The sequence below is a fragment of the Urocitellus parryii genome, chromosome 6 (genome assembly GCF_045843805.1).
Source record: "Urocitellus parryii isolate mUroPar1 chromosome 6, mUroPar1.hap1, whole genome shotgun sequence".
Classification (NCBI taxonomy): Eukaryota; Metazoa; Chordata; class Mammalia; order Rodentia; family Sciuridae; genus Urocitellus; species Urocitellus parryii.
The window spans coordinates 100,783,666-100,790,378 of record NC_135536.1 but is presented as its reverse complement, the minus strand read 5'-3'; the positions used below and the strand labels follow the sequence as shown (position 1 = coordinate 100,790,378).

Below are 6,713 nucleotides of genomic sequence, written 5' to 3'. Positions count from 1 at the left end.
GTTTTGTTAAGGGCTAAAGTTACCTGAGCAGCCAAAAATAAAATAAAATATCCAAATTATTAGCATTAATTTAATACAATTATAACATCAATAGTCACTTTGTCATTTGATAGGGGTGAGTGCCCCAAGGGCTGGTAGTAGAAGCTGTTGCTGCAGACCAGTGTCTCCTCCTCTCTGCATTTCTGCACTGCCAGCTCCCATCTGTGCATTGCCCCATATGTACTGTGTGTCTGTATTTAAAAAATCTTTCCCACCACACAAACTTCTATTAAGCAGGCAACAGGGAAGAACACAACACAAGCTAAACAAGCCAACTGCTCTTTCTTTGGGATATGATTATTTCCCTTGTGCATGAAATATTCAACAACATAAGAAAAGGAAAAGAACAATTTCTTTTGTATATTTCCTAAACACACAAGCTGAGTTTACAAAGTCAGATTAACTGTGAGCATTTATATGCCTACTTCCAGGCATCATCATCTGGTGTTTCACTACTACTCGTTTCTGTGTCTGAGTCCTCAAACTCTGCTTTATAAGTGCTTCTCCAAGGGGAGAATAGGTTGGAACAGGACTCTGCAAGAAGCCATTCTTTCTGAAGCCATTTCTTCTCAGCTGCTCTGTCTTCATGTGGAACTCTTGGCTCATCCTCTGTGAGAGGAAGCAATTCTCATTTTCAGGATATTCTTGCTATCCCATTGATTTCAATAATGTGTGCTCTGCTTCCAGAGAGTGTGAAAGGACCACCCCTTTCTACTACAGGGAGAGAGAGATCATTCTGAAGACAGCCTTCCTCCCCATTTTCCTTTGGTTCAGGTGTGCTGTTGTCCTCCAAATCCTCCAGCTTGTCACAGTCTCTGTTCTCTGCAAAGTCTCCATTTCATCCTTCAGAGTCTTTAGGAATTCACTCTTCCTGTCAGTGGTTTGGCTGGTCAACTTAGAGGAGAGGAGCTGATCTCAATTGGAGGGGTAATGCTGGAGGGACTCTCTTTGGGAGAGCTGAGAACTGCGCCACCAGCCAGTACCACTGGTTTGGTAACAGAAATTGGATTGGTAAATGACTCCCGGCCAGAGGAAAGAGATCCTGATTTGTGTTCCATTCTGCTAGATTTCCATGCATTGGGCTTGGAGAGGTGGTGCAGGCTTAGGAACCAAGTTCTTATAGACACTTGGAACCATAGTTGATGATTTGTTCCCATTTTCATGGTGAGATCCTGGTGAGGTGAATGCAGCAGAGAAGACAGCAGCAGGATCCTCTTTGGAAACTTTTTTGATAACTAGAATCTTGGAGGGTTGCTTGGCAATAGGTGGGTTTTCCCACACTCCAGAAGGGGTCCCAATAGGTCTGCATGGCTGATTCTGTTTGCCAGCTTCTGGATTCAAAGAAGGAAAGTCTTCCTCTTCAAACTGCAACTTTTCTACCTTGTCTTCTTTCTTTTCTTCCCTAATCTCTGTAGGTGGCTTTTCTTGAAAGGCACAGCCTTTCTGGAATGAAAACTGCCATTCCAGTGTTGATGGTTCCCTGTGCCACCTCCTCTACACTGGTTCATGCCATCATGACCTCAGGAAGAACTATGCCAACCAGATAGGTTCCCTGTGATTCCAGCATATGTTCCCTTAGAGACACCAAAGTCCACAGAATCATGGGGGAAGAGGGAGGGCTGATGCCAGGAATCTCCTGTAGTTCGTGGGGGCCCATTGTTAAAAAAAGCCATCAGAGGAATTGTGTCAACAATGGCTCACCTCGGGGCAGGTGCTCTCCATGTTTTTCAAAGGCGGATGTAGGTGACTTAGCTGACTGTGGTGTTGAGAAATTTAGCCAAGCAGGAACAAAGTCATACTGCACCATTTAGGTCCAGTGTCTCTTTTCAGCAAGGTGAGGCATCCAACCTCATGGCCAGGATCCCAGAGTGTAACCTCTGTGGTCCTGTTTTCCGAACTCCTTGAAGCTATCAGCTGGTTCTCTCATGAGGTCTTCCTGTTAAAAAGGTGCTTAAGCAGTCTGCCAGCAGCATGCCTTGTGATGAAGCACAAAGAAGCCTGGCTCTGGGTGGCTCACTTTCTGAGTCTCTTTAATTGCTCATCCTAAACTACCTAGTTCCTGACTCGATTCCAAAGGGGGAAGGGGAAAGAGGAAGGGTGGCAGGGGAACATAAAAAGTATTTGTTACATTTAAAAAAGGGGGTAAGGGGAAAGAGCTATGTCTATGTTCACCTCATTCAACTTCTTGAGTAATGGCACTATGATGTTGCTTAAATAGGTAATACATGGACATTTGCACAGTGAGTGGGAACTGTTCATAACAAGGTCATAGCTATACAGACAGGTGGCCTCAGGTCTGCGCAAGTAATGTCATCAAGGTGATAGACAAAAAATAATAATAATAACATTAGAGCGAGTGCCTGCAAGCTAGGCGAACCTGCAACCCACGGGCGGTTCAGGTCCAGCAACCTGCCGAGTGAGAGAACAGCTATGAGCGCCTGCAGGGAACGCGGACAGGACCCACAAGTAGGACAGGGCCGGCAGCTTGCTGAAGGGCAGGCCCGTCCCCTCCCCCAGTGTCTGCAAGGTAGGCGGGACCCTGACCAGCGGCGGATGGCCCCAGCGGCCTGCTGAGGGGTGGAACCGGCCCCTCCCCCAGTGCCTGCAAGCTAGGCGAACCTGCAACCCACGGGCGGTTCAGGTCCAGCAACCTGCCGAGTGAGAGAACAGCTACACGAGCCTGCAGGGAACGCGGTCAGGACCCACAAGTAGGACAGGGCCGGCGGCTTGCTGAAGGGCAGGCCCGTCCCCTCCCCCAGGGTCTGCAAGGTAGGCAGGGCTGTGACCACGGGCCAAGCGGCCTACTGAGGGGTGGAACCAGCCCCTCCCCCAGTGCCTGCAAGCTAAGCGAAACTTCGACCCATCGGGAGGTCAGGCCCAGCAACCTGCGGAGTGACAGAGGTGCCCCTCGTGCCTGCTGGGTAGGCGGACCTTTGACCGACCAGCAGAGCAGACCTAGGGCCTGCCAGCGTAACAGACGGATCACACAAATTGGAGGAGGATCACAGCCACTACCTGCCCTGCAAGGTGATCTTTCAACCATACAAGAGCAATATAAATAAATAGAGGGAAAATTTCAAAAACACAACAGTTTCACCAAGCAGAAAGAAACCCCAGCAGTATGAAAAGACAAGGAAAGAAAGGACCACAGGCAATGCAGGTCAACTCAACTTTAGAAGAGGTAATAGGTGCAACAGATGGAATGTCAGATAGAGAGGTCAGGATATACATGCTTCAGATGATCTGGAGTCTCAAGGAAGACATGAGACAGCAAAATCAGATAATGAAAGACCACATTGACAAACAAATCCAGGAAGTAAAAGATCAATTTCACAGGGAGATAGAGGTAATAAAAAACAAACAAATAGAAATCCTAGAAATGCAGGAAACAATAAACCAACTTAAAAACTCAATTGAGAATACTACCAGCAGAGTAGATCACCTAGAAGAGAGAACATCAGACAATGAAGACAAAGTATTTCAACTGGAAAAGAACATAGACAGTTCAGCAAGTCTGCTAAGAAACCATGAGCAGAACATCCAAGAATTATGGGACAATATCAAAAGACCAAATTTAAGAGTCATTGGGATACAGGAAGGCACAGAGCTCCATACCAAAGGAATAAACAGTCTATTCAGTGAAATAATATGAGAAAACTTCCCAGACTTGAAGAATGAGACAGAATCCCAAATCCTAGAAGCCTACAGGACGCCGAATGTGCAAAATCATAAGAGATCCACACCTAGACACATTATAATGAAGATGTCCAACATACAGAATAAGGAGAGAATTTTAAAAGCTGCAAGAGAAAGAAAGCAGATTACATTTAGGGGTAAACCAATCAGGATAACAGCTGATCTCTCAACACAGACTCTGAAAGCTAGAAGACCCTGGAATAACATATTTCAAACACTGAAAGAAAATGGGTTCCAACCAAGAATCGTGTATCCGGCAAAATTAAGCTTCAGGATAGAAGATGAAATTAAAACCTTCCACGATAAACAAAAGTTAAAAGAATTCACAGCTAGAAAACCATCTCTTCAAAAAATCCTTGGCAAAACATTACAGGAAGAGGAAATGGAAAATAACATTGAAAACCAACAATGGGAGGTAGGACAGTAAAGGGGGGAAAGTAGTCAAAGAGGATAACAAATCAGGTTTAGTAACATCAATAAACAAATATGGATAGAAGAACAAACCATATCTCAATAATAACCCTAAATGTTAATGGCTTAAACTCACCAATTAAGAGACACAGGCTAGTAGAATGGATCACAAAACAAGACCCAACAATATGCTGCCTACAGGAGACGCATCTGATAGGAAAAGATATTCATAGACTGAAGGTGAAAGGTTGGGAAAAATCATACCACTCATATGGACTGCGGAAACAAGCAGGAGTGTCCATACTCATATCTAATAAAATAGATTTCAAGCCAAAGTTAATCAAAAGGGATAAAGAAGGACACTTCATACTGCTCAAGGGAACCATACACCAACAAGACATAACAATCATAAATATATATGCCCCAAATAATGGTGCAGCTGTGTTCATCAAGCAAACTCTTCTCAAGTTCAAGAGTCTAATAGACCAACATACAATAATCATGGGAGACTTCAACTCACCTCTCTCACCACTCGACAGATCTACCAAACAAAAGTTAAATAAGGAAACTATAGAACTCAACAACACAATCAACAACCTAGACTTAATTGACATATATAGACTATACCACCCAACATCAAGTAGTTACACTTTTTTCTCAGCAGCACATGGAACCTTCTCAAAAATAGACCATATATTATGTCACAGGGCAACTCTTAGACAATATAAAGGGGTAGAGATAATACCATGCATCTTATCTGATCATAATGGAATGAAACTGAAAATCAATGATAAAAGAAGGAAGGAAAAATCAAGCATCACTTGGAGAATGAACAATAGGTTGCTGAATGATCAATGGGTTTTAGAAGACATCAAGGAGGAAATTAAAAACTTCCTAGAGTCAAATGAAAACACAGACACAACATATCGGAATCTATGGGACACATTGAAAGCAGTTCTAAGAGGAAAATTCATTGCTTGGAGTTCATTCCTCAAAAAAAGAAAAAACCAACAAATAAATGATCTCATACTTCATCTCAAAATCCTAGAAAAAGAAGAGCAAAACAATAGCAAAAGAAGTAGAAGGCAAGAAATAATTAAAATTAGAGCTGAAATTAATGAAATCAAAACAAAAGAAACAATTGAAAAAATTGACAAAACTAAAAGTTGGTTCTTTGAAAAAATAAATAAAATTGACAGACCCTTAGCCATGGTAACGAAGAGAAGAAGAGAGAGAACCCAAATTACTAGCATACGGGATGAAAAAGGCAATATCACAACAGACACTTCAGAAATACAGAAGATAATTAGAAATTATTTTGAACCCTTATACTCCAATAAAATAGAAGATAGTGAAGGCATAGATAAATTCCTTAAGTCTTATGATCTGCCCAGATTGAGGCAGGAGGATATAGACAACCTAAACAGACCAATAACAATAGAGGAAATAGAAGAAACCATCAAAAGATTACCAACTAAGAAAAGCCCAGGACCGGATGGGTATACAGCAGAGTTTTACAAAACCTTTAAAGAGGAACTAACACCAATACTTTTCAAGCTATTTCAGGAAATAGAAAAAGAGGGAGAACTTCCAAATTCATTCTACGAAGCCAACATCACCCTGATTCCGAAACCAGACAAAGACACTTCAAAGAAAGAAAACTACAGACCAATATCTCTAATGAACCTTGATGCAAAAATCCTCAATAAAATTCTGGCGAATCGGATTCAAATACATATCAAAAAAATTATACACCATGATCAAGTAGGATTCTTCCATGGGATGCAAGGCTGGCTCAATATACGGAAATCAATTAATGTTATTCACCACATCAATAGACTTAAAAATAAGAACCATATGATCATCTCGATAGATGCAGAAAAAGCATTCGACAAAGTACAGCATCCCTTTATGTTCAAAACTCTAGAAAAATTAGGGGTAACTGGATCATACCTTAACATTGTAAAAGCAATCTATGATAAGCCACAGGCCAGCATTATTCTGAATGGAGAAAAATTGAAGGCATTCCCTCTAAGATCTGGTACAAGACAGGGATGCCCTCTCTCACCACTTCTGTTCAACATAGTCCTGGAAACACTGGCCAGAGCAATTAGACGAAAGAAATTAAAGGCATAAAAATAGGAAAAGAAGAACTTAAATTATCACTATTTGCAGATGATATGATTCTATACCTAGCAGACCCAAAAGGGTCTACAAAGAAGCTATTAGAGCTAATAAATGAATTCAGCAAAGTGGCAGGATATAAGATCAACACGCATAAATCAAAGGCATTCCTGTATATCAGCGACAAACCCTCTGAAACGGAAATGAGGACAACTACTCCATTCACAATATCCCCTGTTGAGAGCCACAGCCAAAGGGGCCCCAGCAAACTTCCAGCTGCCAGCAAACTTCCAGCTGCCGGCTGATGATTGGCTCACAGTGGCCCCAGCAACATCTAGCTGATTGGCTCCTCTGCGGTGATGTTCATTGGGCTGTTTCCCTGCCCTTCAAGCTGCCAGCTGATGATTGGCTCACAGTGGCCCCAGCAACATCTAGCTGATTGG

The 6,713-nt window shown here is 42.5% G+C and overlaps 1 pseudogene; it reads right to left on the bottom strand.

Moving 5' to 3' along the window:
* Positions 1-460: 460 nt before the first annotated feature.
* Positions 461-1,846, bottom strand: LOC144255263 (vasculin-like protein 1 pseudogene; annotated as a pseudogene).
* Positions 1,847-6,713: the final 4,867 nt, after the last annotated feature.